This window comes from Zea mays, chromosome 6 (genome assembly GCF_902167145.1).
Source record: "Zea mays cultivar B73 chromosome 6, Zm-B73-REFERENCE-NAM-5.0, whole genome shotgun sequence".
Taxonomy (NCBI): Eukaryota; Viridiplantae; Streptophyta; class Magnoliopsida; order Poales; family Poaceae; genus Zea; species Zea mays.
The window spans coordinates 174972022-174993685 of NC_050101.1; the positions used below are offsets into that span (position 1 = coordinate 174972022).

Genomic DNA, 21664 nt, shown 5'->3' on the forward strand with positions numbered 1-21664 from the left:
CTGACTTGTGGGCCACCCTTGATGTCCGGTGGCGCACCGGACAGCTCCTGTTCATTGTCCGGTGCGCCAGTATGGGCAAACCTGACGTCAGCGCGCGCTGCGGCGCATTTAATGCCTCTGCAGGTAGCCGTTGGCGCGGGATAGCCGTTGTGCTGGAGTCACACCGGACAGTCCGGTGCACACCGGACATGTCCGGTGAATTATAGCGGACGAGCCGTTGGCTTTTCCCGAAGCTGAAGGGTTCCTGAGGCCGCTTCTCCATGGCGCACCGGACACTGTCCGGTGTACACCGGACAGTCCGGTGAATTATAGCGCGAGAGCCCCTGGAAATTCCCGAAGGTGGCGAGTTCGAGCTGGAGTCCCCTGGTGCACCGGACACTGTCCGGTGGCACACCGGACAGTCCGGTGCGCCCAGACCAGAGGGCCTACGGTTGGCTCTTTGCCCTTTTGTTGAACCCAACACTTGGTCATTTTATTGGCTATGTTGTGAACCTTTGACACCTGTATAACTTACACACTAGAACAAACTAGTTAGTCCAAAGATTTGTGTTGGGCAATTCAACCACCAAAATTATATAGGAACAAGGTGTAAGCCTAATTCCCTTTCACGGGGGCCAGGAGATCTGTTTTCGATGGGGGAGCCAGCGCAGGCGAATGGCTACCGGGGCGGAGGTAGCTGTCGTGGAGGAAACGATAGTGGGGGCGCCGACTGATGAGGCGGCGCATGCCACGGCCGGTGGCGGGGAGGATGCATTGCAGATGGAGGCTGGTTGAACCTGTTCCGATCCAACCTATTTGGGATGCAGTACTCGCGCAAGCGCTACTTCGTGCTCGAGGACGCCGCGCTTCGCTGCTTCAAGTCTGCGCCGTCCTCCAAGGGCGAGGTACCCTATTACCACCACTGAATAACTACATGCCCCCTCCAATCTTGTTTCGTTGTTTTTCCCTGATCTGTAATTTGATTTTAGTTGTTTTTTGTGCTCCGTGATTTGATTTTGGATAGTGAAGATAAACTGATGCATAATCCAGCACTTGATCCGAGGCCGGCTTCTGTCGAGCGACTGATGCACAAACATATATGTATCTGAGTCCTTAACATCCTGTAATGGTTTTGACCATTGTTTTCTATTCTTGTGCTATTGAATTGCATCTCTATATTTTTCTTTGTAGTATCTGATGGTGAAACCTCGAAACAATCTTAGAACAGGTTCTAAATTGTATTACGTTCTTTTCAAATTGATAACGTGGTGATGAAAGATCGGGTCATGCTGACTTGTAGTTCAATATGGCCAGCAGCTCCAGCAGGGTGAGAAAGATCGTCATCAGGTTCTAAAGGATTTCTCAAAGTTGCTTGATGATCAGGTAATGCTATTAAATAGAAATATGTGCAAAGTCATTAGTTCAAACTCCCTGATCTGCTTTAACTTTGCCTCGAATTGTTTCTCTAGGACAGCAGTGGCTACCTGTAAAAAAAACAGGGCGCTGCTCCGGAAGCTCTCCTTGGTCGGTGCAATGGATACGGCTTCTGTGTATGTGGGGATCCCGTGTATGTGTGTGTGTGTGATAGATTGGCGTCATCGACCTGTATAACTGTGTTGAATTTTTATCTCCCTTCTTCCACAGGTGACATCCCCTTCCACAGCGGCTGCAATGTTGGGCTTATGGATGAGGGAATAGTGGCTGCAATGGCTTATCCTATTATTCATGCGACTTGTGAGTGAGTACAGGTGTTTAATCACTACTTCGAGGAGCTCGAAGAGGAGTCACTGTGAGATAACTTTGTTGTTGTGGTAAGCAAATTTCAAGTAGTTCTGTTTGATGTGCGGCTACTGGGACTTGACAGAATAGGGCGCCATTTTGTGCTTACAGTATGAGTTGCTTGATGAGATGATGAATTTTGGGTACCCACAATATATAGCGGCGCGGAAGCCCAACACCAAGGGCGCCTAGGACGGGCGGCGGCCGCCGCAAGAGGTTACAGGTCAGCTGATACAATCCTGGATCTGTTTTTGCACTTTTTTCACTGATACAATCCTGCTACTTTTTAGTTGCATAAATTACAGTTTACTGTTCAATGTACATATTAGTGACCTGCAAGCAGTAAAAATCACAATATTAGAAGATAGGAGTAGGGATCCTGGCATCACATATTACTACTACAGTTTAAGTTTTTTGCAACATTATAGCCACATCTACTGAAGACAAGCAGCTCTTATTTACTGCTACAGTTTAATTCTGGGATGTATTCACAATTCTGAACCTTCCAACTTTTCGGTAGATGTCTACTTAGAATTTAAGTTTTGAGGATCTTATTTACTAGATTAAACTTCAGCAATAGACATTAATTTAGAATACCCAATTTATTGCAATCTACTTATCTGTCGCATAACTCTTTTTTAGTGTCTAGCTTATATTTTACTTACCCAATTTTTTAGTATTTTTTCTTATCGAGGTATGCTTCAGTTCTATTGTTTTTACACAAATTTGTTTGTGATGTTTCAAACCGCTAATGCATTTTTTTAAAAAGTTGTGCAATGAGCATATCACATAATAAATGAGATTCTTAGGAATAAACCAAGTTGTTCCTGACAGATGCCACTGCACAAATGGACGTTGTGGTGATCACACTGTCACGAGAGCTGAGCAAACTACAGCCTGTAAGAGCTACACGTGGTAGCCTATACTCCTGCCGTGCTATAATTTCTTATTTTTCTTTTGTTAATGAGTGCAGTTTCTCTGGCTAATGGTAAAAATAATCTGTTCTACAGGCATGCTTGACCACATCATGGTCGAGCGCCCCCCGCCTGCTCCCCCGCGTGCCAATCCCTTCCCCCGTCGTGCCCTCGATGCATGCCTCCTGGCCCCACCGCGCCACACCCCACGCCGGCAAGTCTGACGTTCAAGGAATCTGCAAGGAAGTCTTTGAGGACCTGTCATACAATAACATAGGGCTCCTGGACATCAACTCCCTCCTTGTCGCCACCCTCATGTTTTATAAGTGAGAATGTCGTTGATTATTAACTGCTTTGCTTCAGTGTTGTCTGTGCTGACTGCGCTTCCTCTTTCTTGATTATGGCTTTCGCCAGTTCAATCAACAGGCAGTTGGTCCTATCACCGAGAAAATGGAGGTAAAATTTCCCATGCTTCGTACACATTTTCTCTTAGGGCTATGTTCCATTTTCAATTTCGTCCTCACAAATATAGTAGTAAGATTTGTCTCAATTTATATATAAACTAAAATTAATCTTTTTTATCCCGTTACCATATTTATTGTACCGAAATGCTATCAAGAAGTAAATGGTATTTGGTTTTATAACCAACATGACAATGAAGGTGCTGATCAGGTCTTCTAATTTGTTGTTCAGCTCGTTAGTTTTGTGGAGCTTCTCACGTTTTGCTAATGGTTAGTGATTTGTTTTTGGTTTGTGATAAGTCGGATGAGATGATCTTCGAGGCCACTGTGCGATCCGAGCAGGTCGGTGCGTAGGTACTCTAGACAATACAAATTCATCTCGTTTGTGGCGATTGTTTCTGATTTTGGCGTTCAGCAAGCTGTTATAGGGATTTTTCTAAACCGTGAGTGTGTTAGGAACCTTGACCATGAAATTCAATGTTTACATATACTTATTTCAAAATGTAGCCATCTTCACACATGTCGCAAACATCCTGTGTGCATATCAATGCTATCTTACTCCATGAACAAAGGCATCTTTCCATTGAAATATATTTACGCATATATATGGTTTCTACAGTTCTTTGATTTTAATGGTTACCCATGTCCTATGAGAAGGAACCCTTCATATCACTTCTTGATGATGATAAATAAATATTTCGAGGTGTTTATATTATGTGCTAAATCAAGGTCATTCTTTGTTCCTTGCTTGTATGTTTTCCTATGCTTTCAATAGGAACTTGAGGAAGCGTCCACCCTTTTGGTACCAAGTGCGACAAAATTCATACAAACTTCGGTAGATTCTTTAATGGATCAAAGAAGTTTACCTGAAAATATATCAGTTATATTTCCCCCACCAAATTACAAATGTTCTGGAATGACTTCTCTACACTTTTATGTAGGGTTACCATCTATTTCACACTTCATTCATTTTACACTAGACTATTTTGCGCTATACGAGATGCTGAATGATCAAATAGCTAGCAAGGGGAAGAGCAATCGAGGAAGGAAGGCAAAGGATGCACCTAGGAGAAGCAAAATAGCATCCATAGTTTGCCTAGAATGTTAGAGTACTGGAATTCAAGTCAGCGGAGATGAACTTGAGAAGCCAAGCATTTCTTTATCTGAGGTTTGGTGCACATATTCAATCTTCTCATGTCAGTCCCTGATTTTTTATCCAGGCAACTTTTTTTTCAATTTACTTTAGTGTAAAACAATTGTGCACCTGAATTGGTTGGATATTGGCACTTGCATATGTTTCGTTTTAATATGAAAGCAATCGAAGCTCACAAAGCTTGGCTGAAGAGTCCTGAAATGCTTGAAAATTGTTCCATTGGGCTTCATTTCCCTCATAAGATGTGGAGAATTCTGAGGTAGTTTCAGAGGCACACTATTCATAATGTTCTGTTAATACAACTCACACCGTCTTCATTTCCCTTTGTAGGAGAAGTTGATGCCACTGAAGTCGCTTCCCAGATGTTCATCCCATGTTCTGTATGCCACCACGCCAACCTGATTTCTTGGTACTATTGTTTATTTGTTCTAATTCCCACGTTCTGAATCTGAAGTTCAAAGATGTCTCCAAACAACCAGAAGACATGGACGTAAGCAACTAACGATCTTTGTGAAAATATTATTTTTATTGGAGATATTCAGTGCAAAGCCCACTCACCAAATAATTGTGATGTATTCTTCTTTCTCCCATCTTGTTAGTTTGTTAGTCTATGCAATCTGCATCAAATAACCTTTTGTGATTATTTGTTCTTCAGTTGATGTATATAGAGACATAAGTGTTACACTAATGTTGATTATTGTTCCATCTTTGTAAGCCAATCTTGCACCACAACACTTGTTGTAACTTAACCGTGTGGAATAAGATATATGCTGATAAACTCACACATATACCTCATATTATATCCATGTACAGGCAAGAGACAAGGAGATAGTGTTGAAGCTTGGCTTCAGATGGGGCTTGGCAAAGATGCAGTTTGATCTCCTTATTTCTCTTTTCTGTTCCCCATAAGGTGTAGCATGTGCAATGATCCGACTAAGATTTCTCATGGATTCTTTGCTACTGTATTTGAACCCGCCAATATGAATGTTTTGTTGAACCCATTTAAAGACCACTGCATTTTCGTATTGTCCAGGTATCTCTATGTTCTCCATCCTCTTCCTATCACTAATGTGTGGCCCCTACATGTCATCTTCTTTCTCCTTTTCTATCTTATTCCTCCTTTCCTTTCTTCTCCAGATTGTGTTAACAGATGTAGACATTGTTGGAAAGGATTAAAAGATGTTGACACAATACCTATTATGTAATAGAAACCGTCGCAACGCACGGGTACCTAACTAGTTATGTATTACAACCATAATCTTCATCATCTCTATTTATTACTATATAAAGCACCAATTTTAATAATTTTATGGTTTTCACCATATCCATGCTCTTTCACATTTAAATAATAGAAAGCTAAAAATATGCACAAACGAGGATTTAAATTATAGTTGTTGGCTACTAGACATAAACTATGGTTGCTAGTGAGAGAAAATAAGGATGCTCACTTTGTTTCAAATTTTAAGTACTTTTGATTTTGTCCTAAGTCAAATTTATTCATCAAGTTTATAGAAAATCATACTAACATCTATAGTATAGATATATTGTATGGTATAGTTGAAATCGTGTTATGTTATAATGTTTGTGTAATGCTAACCTATTTTTGTAAAATCATACTAACATTTAGATTCCAGTAGATTATTATCCATTATATCTTACATCGCATTTTTTATTTTAAACTTTATTCTATAAACGTGCAATTTAATATAGTGTAACAATATTTTGCTCGCAATATACACGATTCACTGAACACGGCCTTACAGTGTCGCAAATGTGTTTATGTGTGTGTTTTTGAATTGCTATAGTTGCATATTTTCACTTTTTCAGCACGATATGCAAGTAACAATTTTCCAGTATGAGTAGAAAAATTGATCCGTCGAGAGGATCATCCGGTAGACCAGCTACGTAGCGTGTGCAAATCACAACGCAGGAAAGCACTCCAATAAAGCCTGGCTGGTCGTGGAGCGCACGTCCCCGTGCACGAGAGCCACGGGATCTACGGGCCTGATTGGTTGCCGTATCTAGGCAGCATGGCCGAGCGAGCCAGGTCCGCGGCAGCCTGGCTGTGCATCGCGTGAGCCTGGCTCCACAGATGCGCAGATTTTGGTCGCATCTCCAGAGCCTGGCCCGAGCTCCTTTTTTGCATCGCGAGACACAGACGCTGATGCATATGCGGCAAACCAAACAAGCGGCAAAGTAGCACGCGCCTGGTTACGTGGATGCAACCTACAACCAAACACACTACGGCCGCATACCGTGAGCCTGGTTGGCCTATATGCGGGTAACCAATCAGGCCATACATGGCCCGTCTGCTTGCTCCGTTTGCCTTGCTGGTACTGGTACGCCGTACGCGTGCGCGGTTGGGGGCGCGGGTCGGTGTTCACCGTGAGGAGCCGAGGACGAGCACGGAGCCGCGGCGCCCGAACGGCCGTGGGGTCGCTCTCTCCATATGGTCCCAGCCGACCGCCGTTCCACCTCCGCGTTCAAAATTTAAAAACTGGCCTTGGTTCTTCCTAGCCGTTTGACGTGGGGATCCATGCCACATTGCCACTGCCCCCTCCATCCAAAAAAAAAAAACAATTTTAACCGTCTCACATTTTAACTAGTTGTAGATTAAAATATCAATATAGATAATGTTAACTAAATATTATATATAATTAATTATAAGATATATTTTATCAAAAAATAGTTAAACTACATGTGTACTCTTGTTCGAATAGAGAGAACACTTTTCAACGTAAGACTATCTCCAACAGTTTACCCATCTCCATAACTATATCCAAACTCTACTATGTGAACAGTGTACTCTACAATGTAAAACGGTAAAAAACAATGTTTTATATAAATTATGAGTAAAATGCTGGGCACAGTCTAACGAGTAGGTTTAAGTTTAACCCTCTTCTTGTGGTGCTTGGTTTTACGCTCCGGCTGGCTAGTTCCACGTGCCGAGTCAAGCTATTGTCTTGGCCTCTTGGGCAGCTCGTGGCACTGACCTGATTCCATCGCGTATGTGAAGACCGTAGAGGAGAGGCACACTATTGTGAAGCCTTGAACTTACGTTGCATCGCATCAAGCCGGTTACGTATGTCGGGCCTATTTCGTACCAATTATAGCTTGTCACTTTTAGAAATATTGGGCCAATATCTTAAGGGCATGTTTGGATTCGCTTCTTGGGGATTCTGGCGGCCAGAAGCCCGCTTCGCTTGCCAAACGCCCAGCTTCTATCGCCGCTTCACTCCAGTGCACTTCCCACAAAGCCACCCTGCAACGGTCCGATAGAAGCGGGCAAAACACCGCTTCCGTAGAAAAGCTGGGCTAGTTGGGCATCAGCGCAGCCCTCTCGCGCGTGCTAGGGTTTCCCCGGTCCATGTCGCCTCGAACTGCTCCTGTCTCGCCTCCCAGGTTTCTCGCATGCCGCCCTGCATCCCCCTGTTTCCTCCATCACGCCGCTTACTCATCTGTTTTTCCTTTCCTCGTGTAGGCGGAGCTAGGATTCTTCTCGACGACGACGATGAGACTCCAAGTTCTTCTCGACGATTCGTAAACTGGTATGTAAGCGGACTGATCCCTTCGAACTTCGTCGGTAGTTAGCATTTGTTATCCACAATTTGTCGTAGTGAATCGAAGTTTCCAGATCGAGTTCATCGGATTCCAGCCGATGTACACTGAGAGATCCCCCTTTCGCACTGTCCAGCATAAGTAGATTGCATTTCTTTTCGTCCATTCCGTATAGCAAATCCTCATTTGAGCACAGAGTTCATCGGATTTGCCGGCTTCCGTAGCGCCTGAACCTTCTCCTCCACATTATTGTCTTATAGTGCATATTTAAATTGTATGCATGCTCCCTATTATTATGTCTTCTGCGTTTTTTATGTTGAAATAAACAAATATAATAATACAATCTTAAAAATATTTGTTACATATAACCATTTTAAAAATTGTTATGGATAATTGGCATGTCTAATTAAAATATATTTAATTTTTGAAAGGGAAATAGGCTTACACCTTTTCCTAAATTGATTTTGGTGGTTGAATTGCCCAACACAAATGTAACATCCCAAAAATCCCAACCAAGGTTTGAAACCCTAACCTCCTAACCCCCCTTATTTTATTTTCTCCCTTAACTCTACCCTTAGAACACCTCATCATGTGCATACACTTGAAATAATTAGAGCACCTCACATAGACTATATTTATCACTCAAGATCATTTAGAGAATTTTTGATTCAAAGGAAAAAAAGAAACAAAAAGAAACAAAAATAGAAAAAAAGAAAAGAAAGGAATTAGAAATCAGAAAAAGAAAAGAAAAAGAGAAAATCCCCCCTCTCGGCTGGGCTGAATCCGGCCCAACCAACTCCGCACGCCCGCGCTTCCCTTCCCCTCTCCCCGGCCCAGGCGGCCCAGCTCCGCGCGCCGCGCGCCTCGCTGACAGCCTGGCCCCGCCCGTCAGCGACTCGCCTCCCTCCCTCTCGCGCCGCTCCCTCTCCCTGGCAGCTGGGGCCCACCTGTCAGCTTCGTCGTTCTCGCCCATGCCTCACCGGCGCGTCCGCCGCCGAGCCCCTCTCGCCCCGTCGCCTCGCCATTAAGGCTCGCCCAACCTCAGCGACCACCCCCCACTATACCCGAGCCGTCCCCTCACCCCCCGCCTACCCGAGCCGTCTCAATCGACGTTAGCGCCATTCCCGCCATCATGGCGAGCTCGTCGGTGCTCGTCGTCCCCTCCATCCCTCTCCCTCCTCCGGGCGCCTATAAAAGGACCCGCCCGAGCCCCGTCTTCACCACACCAGCTCCGTCCATCTCCTCCGCCTTCCCCCGAGCCAATCGAGCTAGCACCGTCGTGCTTCCCCCGTCGCTCCGGTGAGCTCCTTTCCCCCTTTCTAGTGATCCTCGGTCCAATTAAATCGTGCTCGAAGCTCCGCCACACTCTCATGGTCACAAAGCACCACTTTCCCCCTCCTATTGTGCCCGGCAACCGCACCGGCGGCATCACCGCCGCGGACATCCGCCACCGTGCCGCGGACCGGCCGCCATAGGCCCCCGCCGGTCAAATTAACCCCACCCCTGTGATCCCCTGCAACCGCCCGTGCCTCGCCACCGCCTCCCCTCCATAGAACCGGACCAACGGCGGAGAACCGCCGCGGGATTTCGCCGTCGACCGAACTCCGGTCGAACCCCCCCTCTCCTTCCATGGTCGTCCACGCCGTTAACCCCCCCCCCTCACTGGCGTGTGGGCCCCGCGCCACGGCGTCGTCCCTCGCCGTCTCCCCCTCGCTGCTGGGCCAACCGGGCCGCAAGCGCGCCCGCGCGCGCGCTCGCGCCCAAGTGGGCCGAAATCCCCCTCCGGCCCAGCAAGGCAGGAAATTCCTTTTCTTTTTATTTTTCTCTTTTCTTTTCCCATTTTCTCATATAGAACTATATGCTAATATTTTATGTACCAAAAATAGTCCAAATAAATTATAGGGCACCAAAAAATGAGATATAAGAAATGGCACACCGCCACTAAAGTCATCGTAATTGATGTATTGTTATTATCTGTGTTTGATTAGCGAAAGAGGGATCCGATCCTCCGGAATTTATAGCTCCGGAAGAAGGGCAAGAACCCGACCCCTCCGAGATAAACCTCTTGTGCCAGGAAAGCTTCGACGAAGGCAAGTCCATCCTTCCCTTGATGCATTATTTACCTATTTCTCTCTACCACTGCCTAAGCCTGGAATATGGGATGGGAATCGAATTGCATGGTGAGCATGAGAGAGCCCGCATTAACAATCACCTTTGATTACAAGATATGGTATAAGTAAAAGGGTGCAAGTAATATGTTTTCCAAAAAGTGTGCGATGAAGGGTATTCACCCTCATCACCTGGTGAGTAGGATGATCAGGGACTCCCTGGTTTAGGGGAGGGCCTAAGGTGATGGCTCAGCTGGTTTAGGCGTGAGCAGAAGGATTGTCCTCTCGTATAAGGACCGGTTTATCATCTTTCATTACCTGTACTCATAAAAAGTACAACCACTCGAGGCTGTGTGGGCAGCCACTCGATCTGAACTCGTACGATCCAACCCCAGGGTTATGAAGGCTGGGGTAGCACCGGGAGGATAAGGAGGGGGAATGATTTGTCCGGTTTGGACATGGCGGTGGCCTGACTCCTTCCGGTATAACCGTTAAGGTTAGGACGTGCAAGGAAGGAAAGAGTTTCGGATTCGGATCTCATTGGCCATGAGATCGCAAAGCCGGACTAGTGGGTAAAGTGTACCCCTCTGCGCAGAGTCTAAACCTATTCGAATAGTCCGTGTCCACTGGTATGGACGAGTCTGGTATGGTATGACAATTAGTGTTTCTACTACAACCGGGAACAGGGAAATGTGTGTGTGTTTCTGGAAAGAAAGTAGTGCCACGGGAGCGGGAAGCTCAGTGGTGGTCAAGCAAGTGTCATTTCTATTGTCTTGGGAAAACCATAAACGACGAATACTGTCTTTCTCTGAAAAAGTATGAGTGACTTCAACTCCACTATATGAAGCATGTACAATATAGGTCACTTTCTCTTTACGGGAGCCGGGTGGGCTTGCAGAATACCTAGTGTATTCACCCAGATTTATTTATGTTTTTCAGCAGCTGAAGACTTCTTTTCTGCTATGCTTGATTGAAGGGGGTTGTGTCTTCACCCAGTTCTGCCTGTGGCCTGGGCTAATTTATTTTCCACTGCGCTTTATGAATTTCGGCTCACTCTCGAGCTTGTATTCCCCGGTATTGTAATAACCTTACTCAGACTCTGTAACTATTTGAAGTAATGAATGTGGTTACTAGCCTCCTGGGACTAGTAATTGTATCACATTTGAGTCCCAAAGGATCGGGACGCTTCAACAAATGATTGGACTAACTAGTTTATTCTATATTATGAGTTCTACAGGTGCCAAAGGTTCACAACAAACCAATAAAAAGACCGAGAAAGGATTCAAATATAGAGAGCTAAAGTCAGCCGAAGTGTGCCCTGGTCTGGCGCACCGGACTGTCCGGTGCACCACTGGACAGTGTCCGGTGCACCAGGGACTCCAACTCCGAGCTGCTCACCTTCGGGGAATTCTGGGAGTCACTCCGCTATAATTCACCAGACTGTCCGGTGGCGCACCAGACTGTCCGGTGTGCCAGCGGGGCAACGTCTACTTCGCGCCAACGGTCGTCTGCAGAAGGCATTAAATGCGCTACAGTGCGCGCCAGTATCAGAGTAGTGCCAGATGGCGCACCGAACATTGAACAGTGCCTATCCGGTGCACCACCGAACTGTCCGGTGGCCCAGAAGACAGAAGCTCCAACTGTCGGAATCCAACGGTTTGGTGTCGTGGCAGGCGCACCGGACTGTCCGGTGCGCCATGCGACAGCAGCCTTCACCAAACGGCTAGTTTGGTGGTTGAGGCTATAAATACCCCAACCACCCACCATTCATTGCATCCAAGTTTTCTGATTTCTCACACCTTACAAGAGCTATAGCATTCAATACAAGACACACCAAAGAGATCAAATCCTCTCCCAAGTCCTTAGTTCATTCCAAATCAAATAGTGACTTTTGAGAGAGTGACTTGTGTTCATTTGAGCTCTTGCGCTTGGATTGCTTCTTTTTCTCATTCTTTCTTGTGATCAACTCAATTGTAACCGAGGCAAGAGACACCAATGGTGTGGTGGTCCTTGCGGGGACTTTATGTCCCGCTTGATTGAGAAGAGAAGCTCACTCGGTCTAAGTGACCGTTTGAGAGAGGGAAAGGGTTGAAAGAGACCCGGTCTTTGTGACCACCTCAACGGGGAGTAGGTTTGTGAAGCGTCCCGATCCTTTGGGACTCAAATGTGAAACAATTACTAGTCCCAGGAGGCTAGTAAACACATTCCTTACTTCAAATAGTACAGAGTTTAGATAAAATTATTACAATACCGGGGTACAAGCTCGAGAGAGCCAAATAGAGAAGCGCAGTAGGAAAATACACTAGTCCAAGCCACAGGCAGAACTGGGTGCAGACACAGCCCTCTTAATCAAGCATAGCAGAAAAGAAGTCCTCGGCTGCTGAAAAACATAAATAAATCTGGGTGAATACACTAGGTATTCCGCAAGCCCACCCCGCTCCCGTATAGAGAAAGAGACCTATGATGTACATGCTCAATTTAGTGGAGTTGATGTCACTCATCATTTTCTTAGAGAAAGGCAGTTGCTTGAAGGTTTTTCCCATGGTCTTAAAAGTAACCAAAAACTCAACCACCACTGAGCTCCCCGCTCCCGTGGCCTTATTTTCCTTTCTCAACACCCATTTAATCACACCTTTCCCTTGTCAAGAAACTTAGTGAAAAATAAAGCTCTATTTGCCATACCATACCAGACTCATCCATACCAGTGGACACGGACTATTCGAATAGGTTTCAACTCTGCGCAGAGGGGTACACTTTACCCACTAGTCCGGTTTCTGCGATCTCACCGTCGCGAGACCCGAATGCCGGATCTCTTTCCTTACTCGTACGTCCTAACCTTAACGGTTATCCGGAAGGAGTCAGGCCACCACCATGTCCAAACCGGACAAAACTTTCCCCCTCCTTATCCTCCCGGTGCTCCCCAGCCTTCTTAACCCTGGGGTTGGACCGCACGAGTTCGGATTGAGTGACTGCCCACACAGTCTCGAGTGGTTGTACGATAAAGGAGTACAGGTAGTGAAAATGACAAACCGGTCCTTATATGAGGGGACAATCCTTCTGCTCACGCCTAAACCAGCTGAGCCAACACCTTAGGCCCTCCCCTAAACCAGGGAGTCCCTGATCATCCCACTCCCAGGGTGATGAGGGTGAGTACCCTTCATCGCAAAACTTTTCAAAAAGAGACTTTATTTGGAGGAACACATTGCCCTTCTTTCCAAACCACATTTCGTATCCAGAAGGTATATGTTAATGCGGGCCATCTCTCACTCACAATGCAATATTCCCCCATAGTTCCCGGCCTAGGCAGTGGTAGAGAGAATAGGTAATTTATGCATCAAGGGAAGGGTGGACTTGCCTTCGTTGAAGCTCTCTTGGCACAGAAGATCTACTTCCGGAAGTTCGGGCTCCGACCCTTCTTCCGGAGCTACGGGATCCGGATCTGCGGTTCCCGCTTCTTCTAGGAAACATACAGTAAAACAATACATCAACAGTGGTTTATCAATCATAGTGTGCCATTTACTAACAACATTATTTTATGTGTCCTTGGAAATCCTTTTTGATAATTTTTTGTGCATAAAATGTTGAGAAAACTATTTAAATGGGAAAAAGGGTGGAAAAGAAAAAAAGAGAAGGGAATTCCTCTCTTCTGGGCCGGGGGCACGATTTTTGGCCCACCCCGGGCGCGAGCGCGCGCTGAGGCGCTTTCGGCCCAGCGGCGGCCCACGAGCGAGGGGGAAACGGCGCGGCCGCGAGGGTGACGACGTCGCTTGAGGGCCCACTTGCCAGAGAGAGGGGGGAAAGAAACGGCGTTGCGGCCAGACGGCGGGCAAACCGGCCGAGCGCGGGGGGGGGGGGGGGGGGGGAACCGGCCGCCGGGGAAGCTTGACGGCGGCTTGCCGCCGATGGCCCGGTTCCTGGTCCGAGGGAGGGTGGTTTAGCACGGGCGGCAGTTGGTGATTCTCATGGTAGGTTCAATTTGGCCAGAGGGGGTCGGAAGGGGCTGCCCACGGGGAGGGGGCGGAGCTCCGCGGCGGGGATCGCCGCCGGTGGGCTCTGGGTGGGGAACGGGGGCTGGAAGGTGGTGCTTCGGGTTCGTGGCTACGCGAGGGAGCTGCTCGGCTCACTCAATTCCTCGCCGGACCAACAGAGAAGGAGAGGGAGGAGGAGGAAAGGACTCACCGGAGAGGAGGACGACGCTGGCGCTTTGTGAATTGAGCTCGGGGAGGGGAGGAGAGGGATAGCCGAAGCTGGTGCGAGGAAGAAGGAGCTCGGGGCGAGCTTTTTATAGGCGCGCGGGGGAAGGGGGAGGTGGAGCTCCCTGACTCCGGCGAGCTTCCCAGTGCCGCCATAAATGGCGCACAGCGCCGCCGAGGGGACGCCACGGCGGGGCGGTACCGGCGAGGACGCTGGCCAAGGGGAGGAGGACGGAGCGGTGCCAAACTTCCCTGTGCGGCAGGATGGCAGAGGGGAGGACGGAGGCGACGCCCGGAGGTGACTTCGGCGAGGGGACGGCGGACGGACGACGAAGCAACTGACTCGTGGGGCCACTTGGTCAGAGGGAGCGAGCGTGCGAGAGAGCGGGTGGCTGACGGGTGGGGATGCCTTGTCAGCGAGAGGGAGGGCGGGGTGTGGAGCGGCTGTCGCGCGCGCGGAAGCAGGCCGAAGTTGGGCCGAATGCGGAGGAGTGCGGGCGCGTGGGAAGGGGGGTTGCGGGTGTTGGGCCGAGATTTGGTCCAACAGGGAGAGGAGAGAGTTTTTCCCTTTTTCTTTTTACTTTTCAATTCCCATTTCCCATTTTGCCCCTTTTTCTTTTGAACAAAATATTTTGTGAATACTCTAAGTGTTTAGAAAATAGAATCTAAGTGAGGTGCTTTGTGATCAAACAAAATGTATGCATATGATGAAAGAAAAACTTAGTGGAGAACTTAGAATTAGAGGATGAAGGGAGGGGAAAAAGGTGGATTAGGGTTTCAAACCTAGATTAGGATTTTTGGGATGCTACAGTTTGCAAGAACCGAACCTCGGTAAAAGAAATCCTTGTGTCTCACTCTTTATTTGCTTGCGATTTGTTTTTCACCCTCTCTCTCGGACTCGTTCATATTTCTAACGCTAACCCGGCTTGTAGTTGTGCTTAAGTTTATAAATTTCAGATTCGCCCTATTCACTCCCCCTCTAGGCAACTTTCAATTTTACATGTTGGACTATGGCTGAAGACAACATAAGTGACTTCGTGGAGCTTGTCCTAGATGACAATAACTACCTCATCTGGTTTTACAACTGCCAATTTCATCTGGAGACGACGTAGTTCCGAAAGACGGTCGTTCGATTAGGACAAATAACACTAGCTTGCATCTTCATAAGAAAGCAAAAGTTGTTATTTTTCTTTAGCGCCACATCCACCTAGACCTAAAAGACGAAGTATCTAGAGGTGAAAGACCTACTAATATTGTGGACGAAGGTGCACGAGTGCTTTAGTATGCAAAAGCATGTTATGTTTCCACGTGCGTAACATAAACATGCCATTCTCTATTTCCTTGAGTTTAAGCGAAAGCTTACAATAGCGTCATCCACTATATTGTCGCTCAATACGCTTCTATGCTTAGATAGTCACAACTCACATATTTAGAGTTGACCGAGAAGTTTCTTTAGACCTTTTACACCTCAAACGTGATGCTCCAACAAAAATATCGTAATAACAATGTTGGGGACCATAATTAGGGGTACCCTCAAGGCTCCTAATTCTCAGCTGGTAACCCCCATCAGCATAAAGCTGCAAAGGCCTGATGGGTGCGACTAAGTCAGGGATCAGTCCATTCGAGCGACTCGATCACGCCTCACCCGAGCCTAGCCTCGGACAAGGGCAGCCGACCCTGGAGGATTTCCGTCTCGCCCGAGGCCCCCCTCCAACGACAAACATATTTCCGGCTCGCCCGAGGCCCTGCCTTCGCTAAGAAGCAACCCTGACCAAATCGCCGCACCAACCGACCAAATCGCAGGAGCATTTAATGCAAAGGTGGCCTGACACCTTTATCCTGACGCGCGCCCCCCAGCCGGCAGAGCCGAAGTGACCGCCGTCACTTCGCCGCTCCACTGACCGACCTGACAGAAGGACAGCGCCGCCTGCGCCACTCCGACTGCGGTGCTGAGAGCACCTAGAGGGGGGGGGGTGAATAGGTGATCCTGTAAAAACTTCAAACTTAAGCCACAAAAACTTGTTAAGTGTTAGCACGATTATTGCCAAGTGGCTAAGGTGAAGTCTCAACAGTCTCAACAAAACACAGTACCACAAGAGAATCAGGCACAGAGTGACACAGTGGTTTTATCCCGTGGTTCGGCCAAGACCAACGCTTGCCTACTCCACGTTGTGGCGTCCCAACGGACGAGGGTTGCAATCAACCCCTCTCAAGCGGTCCAAAGACCCACTTGAATACCACGGTGTTTTGTTTTCCTTTCACTATCCCGTTTGCAAGGAATCTCCACAAATTGGAGTCTCTTGCCCTTACAAGTATATGATCACAAATGAAACACAGAGTAAGGGAGGGAAGCAACACACACAAATCCACAGCAAAAGCGCACACACACGGCCAAGAATCGAGCTCACACGACTATCTCAGAGTTCTCACTTAGAACAGAGCTCGAATCACTTAGAAACACAAACGAATGTGCAGAGACTTAGTGTGGATGATCAAGAATGCTCAAAGGTTGCTTGTATCTCTCCTCCATGCGCCTAGGGGCTCCTTTTATAGCCCCAAGGCAGCTAGGAGCCGTTGAGAGCAAATCCGGAAGGCCATCCTTGCCTTCTGTCGTCGGGGGCACCGGACAGTCCGGTGCACACCGGACACTGTCCGGTGCCCGATTTGTTTCCTTAAACGGCGAAGACGACCGTTGCAGACCGTTGGCAGATCTGGCGCTGTTGGCGCACCGGACATGTCCGGTGCACACCGGACAGTCCGGTGCCGTCTTCCGACCGTTGGCTCGGCCACGTGTCCCGCGCGGATTGCGCGGCCGACCGTTGGCCCTGGACGACCGTTGGCTCACCGGACAGTCCGGTGCACACCGGACAGTCCGGTGAATTTTAGCCGTACGCCGCCGGCCAATTTCCCGAGAGCGGCCAGTTCGAGTCGCGCCAGCCTGGCGCACCGGACACTGTCCGGTGCACACCGGACAGTCCGGTGCTCCAGACCGAGCTGGGTCTTGGCAGCACACAGCCAAGTCCCTTCTCCTTTTCTCTATTCTTCTTCTTTCTGTTTCTAACACTTAGACAAATATATTAGTACTTAAAACCAATGTACTAAGGCTTAGAAACATACCTTTACTTCATGATTTTCACCTTGTTCATCCATGTACATAAATTCACATTTAGGCCCTTGTGTTTGCACTCAATCACCAAAATACTTAGAAATGGCCCAAGGGCACATTTCCCTTTCAATCTCCCCCTTTTTGGTGATTTATGCCAACACAACATAAAGCAAGTGGAACAAGTGCAAAATCACTTCAAATAAAAACTCAAATTGGTTTTGATTCAATTTTGGCATATATGGATCATCCTTTGCCACCACTTGGTTTGTTTTTGCAAATCAAACTCAAATCTCTATCTATAAGTCAAACACACATATTGAAGCATAAAGAGAGTCATTTCAAAAGAATTTGACCACGGATTTCAAAAACTCCCCCTTTTTCCCATAATCAACACTTCTCCCCACAAGAAGCCAACTTTTGAAAATAGAGACAATAAGAGACAATAAAAGCTTTAGCTTTTGACAAAACAAAAACTCTATTCTACTATTTTCAAAATCTCTCAAGTGGTAGCTGATCCATTTATCGCTTTGGCCTTTATTTTCTCCCCCTTTGGCATCAAGCACCAAAACGGGATCAATCTTGGCCTTTTAACCTCATTGCCTCACCAAAGTCTTCAATTAAGAGCAAATGACAATAAGATTTCATGAGATGAACTTGGAATTAGTTACCCTCTCATCGGAGTGCAGTGGAAGTCTTTCATGGTCCAAACCCACCTTTTCCCTTTCAATCCTCCTTCGAGACTAAATTATCAAACTCAAGCACATGGTTAGTCTCAAAGGGTCAAGTTGTAACACATCTCCCCCTACACATGTGCATCACTTTGCAACGGACTTGTGAGGTCCAGGGAGTGTTTGTACAACTTGAGCACCATAATAAGCAACATAATGCAAAAAGGAACATGATCAAAAGCATAACTACATGTATGCTACAATTCAATCCAGGTTCCGCGAATCTAAGACATTTAGCTCACTACGCAACCTGCAAAAGGTCTTCTCATCTAGAGGCTTAGTGAAGATATCGGCTAGCTGGTTCTCGGTGCTAACATGAAACACTTCGATATCTCCCTTTTGCTGGTGGTCTCTCAAAAAGTGATGCCGGATGTCTATGTGCTTTGTGCGGCTGTGTTCAACAGGATTTTCCGCCATGCGGATAGCACTCTCATTATCACATAGGAGTGGGACTTTGCTCAGATTGTAGCCAAAGTCCCTGAGGGTTTGCCTCATCCAAAGTAGTTGCGCGCAACACTGTCCTGCGGCAACATACTCGGCCTCAGCGGTGGATAGGGCAACGGAAGTTTGTTTCTTAGAGTTCCATGACACCAGTGACCTTCCTAAGAATTGGCACGTCCCCGATGTACTCTTCCTATCGACCTTACATCCAGCATAGTCGGAGTCTGAGTATCCAACTAAGTCAAAGGTAGACCCCTTTGGATACCAGAGCCCGAAGCAAGGCGTAGCAACCAAATATCTAAGAATTCGCTTCACCGCCACTAAGTGACACTCCTTAGGATCGGATTGAAATCTAGCACACATGCATACGCTAAGCATAATATCCGGTCTACTAGCACATAAGTAAAGCAAAGAACCTATCATTGACCGGTATGCTTTTTGATCAACGGACTTACCTCCTTTGTTGAGGTCGGTGTGTCCGTCGGTCCCCATCGGAGTCTTTGCGGGCTTGGCGTCCTTCATCCCAAACCGCTTTAGCAGATCTTGCGTGTACTTCGTTTGGGAGATGAAGGTGCCGTCCTTGAGTTGCTTCACTTGGAACCCAAGGAAGTAGTTCAACTCGCCCATCATCGACATCTCGAATTTCTGCGTCATCACCCTGCTAAACTCTTCACAAGACTTTTGGTTAGTAGAACCAAATATTATGTCATCGACATAAATTTGGCACACAAACAAATCACCATTACAAGTCTTAGTAAAAAGAGTTGGATCGGCTTTCCCAACCTTGAAAGCATTAGCAATTAAGAAATCTCTAAGGCATTCATACCATGCTCTTGGGGCTTGCTTAAGTCCATAGAGCGCCTTAGAGAGCTTACACACATGGTCGGGGTACCGTTCATCCTCGAAGCCAGGGGGTTGCTCCACGTACACCTCCTCCTTGATTGGCCCGTTGAGGAAGGCGCTCTTCACATCCATTTGAAACAACCTGAAAGAATGGTGAGCGACATATGCTAGCAAGATACGAATTGATTCTAGCCTAGCCACAGGAGCAAAAGTCTCCTCGAAATCCAAACCTGCGACTTGGGCATAACCTTTTGCCACAAGTCGAGCCTTGTTCCTCGTCACCACCCCGTGCTCGTCCTGTTTGTTGCGGAACACCCACTTGGTTCCCACAACATTTTGCTTCGGACGAGGCACCAGTGTCCAAACTTCATTGCGCTTGAAGTTGTTTAACTCCTCTTGCATGGCCAACACCCAGTCCGGATCTAGCAAGGCCTCTTCTACCCTGAAAGGCTCAATAGAAGAGACAAAGGAGTAATGCTCACAAAAATTAACTAATCGAGATCGAGTAGTTACTCCCTTGCTAATGTCACCCAGAATTTGGTCGACGGGATTATCCCTTTGAATCATCGCTCGAACTTGAGTTGGAGGTGCCGGTTGCGCTTCTTCCTCTATCACTTGATCATCTTGTGCTCCCCCTTGATCAAGCGCCTCCACTTGAGGTACCTGTTCGTCATCTTTGGTTGGGGGTTGCACCATAGTTGAGGAAGAAGGTTGATCTCGTTCATCTTGTTCCTGTGGCCGTACTTCTCCAATCGCCATGGTCCGTATAGCGGCCGTCGGAACATCTTCTTCATCTACATCATCACAATCAACAACTTGCTCTCTTGGAGAGCCATTAGTCTCATCAAATACAACGTCGCTAGAGACTTCAACCAAACCCGATGATTTGTTGAAGACTCTATACGCCTTTGTATTTGAGTCATAACCTAACAAAAACCCTTCTACAGCTTTGGGAGCAAACTTAGAATTTCTACCCTTCTTCACTAGAATGTAGCATTTACTCCCAAATACACGAAAGTACGATACATTGGGTTTGTTACCGGTTAGTAGCTCATACGACGTCTTCTTGAGGAGGCGATGAAGGTAGACCCTGTTGATGGCGTGGCACGCCGTGTTCACGGCTTCCGTCCAAAAGCACTCGGGGGTCTTGAACTCTCCTAGCATCGTCCTCGCCATGTCGATGAGCGTCCTGTTCTTCCTCTCTACCACACCATTTTGCTGTGGTGTGTAGGGAGCGGAGAACTCGTGCTTGATCCCTTCCTCTTCAAGGAACTCCTCCACTTGAAGGTTCTTGAACTCGGACCCGTTGTCGCTTCTTATCTTTTTCACTTTGAGCTCAAACTCATTTTGAGCTCTCCTGAGGAAGCGTTTGAGGGTCCCTTGGGTTTCAGACTTATCCTGCAAAAAGAACACCCAAGTGAAGCGGGAAAAATCATCAACAATAACTAAACCATACTTACTTCCCCCTATGCTTAGATAGGCGACGGGTCCGAAGAGGTCCATATGCAGCAGCTCCAGGGGTCTTGAAGTGGTCATCACATTCTTGCTGTGATGCGCTCCTCCCACCTGTTTCCCTGCTTGACAAGCTGCACAAGGTCTATCTTTTTCGAATTGAACATTGGTTAGACCTATCACGTGTTCTCCCTTTAGAAGCTTGTGAAGGTTCTTCATCCCCACATGTGCTAAGCGGCGATGCCACAGCCAGCCCATGCAAGTCTTAGCCATTAAGCATGCATCTAGACCGGCCTCTTCTTTTGCAAAATCAACTAAATAAAGTTTGCCGTCTAATACACCCTTAAAAGCTAGTGAACCATCACTTCTTCTAAAGACAGACACATCTATATTTGTAAACAGACAGTTATATCCCATATTGCACAATTGACTAACAAATAGTAAATTATATCCTAGTGACTCTACTAAAAACACATTAGAGATAGAGTGCTCATTAGAAATTGCAATTTTACCTAACCCTTTTACATTGCCTTGATTCCCATCACCGAATATGATTGAATCTTGGGAATCCTTATTCTTGACGTAGGAGGTGAACATCTTCTTCTCCCCCGTCATATGGTTTGTGCATCCGCTATCAATAATCCAGCTTGAACCCCCGGATGCATAAACCTGCAAGGCAAATTTAGGCTTGGGTCTTAGGTACCCAACTCATGTTGGGTCCTGCAAGGTTAGCACAAATGTCCTTAGGGACCCAAATGCAAGTCCTGTCTCCCTTGCATTTTGCCCCTAACTTCCTAGCAACTATTTTCCTATCCTTTCTACAAATAGCAAAGGAAGTGTTTAAAGCACAATAAATTATAGAAGGTTCATTCACTACTTTCCTAGGAGCATGAATAACATTCTTTCTAGGCACATGAGCAATATTTCTCCTAGGCATATCCCTATCATG

At 47.0% G+C, this 21664-nt stretch overlaps 1 protein-coding gene and 1 non-coding gene across 2 annotated transcripts in view; both read left to right on the forward strand.

The window, feature by feature from the left end:
• Nucleotides 1–996: 996 nt before the first annotated feature.
• Nucleotides 997–1094, forward strand: LOC111589647 (small nucleolar RNA snoR31). Its single transcript, XR_004850999.1, has one exon. It is a non-coding gene; the product is annotated as a small nucleolar RNA snoR31 (small nucleolar RNA).
• Nucleotides 1095–7528: 6434 nt separating this feature from the next.
• Nucleotides 7529–21664, forward strand: part of LOC100273076 (uncharacterized) — a 44208-nt gene continuing 30072 nt past the window's right edge. The window contains exons 1-2 of the mRNA XM_035959426.1: nt 7529–7688; nt 7768–7834. The gene's annotated coding sequence lies outside the window, so the exon portion shown is untranslated. The remainder of the gene's footprint in view (nt 7689–7767; nt 7835–21664) is intronic.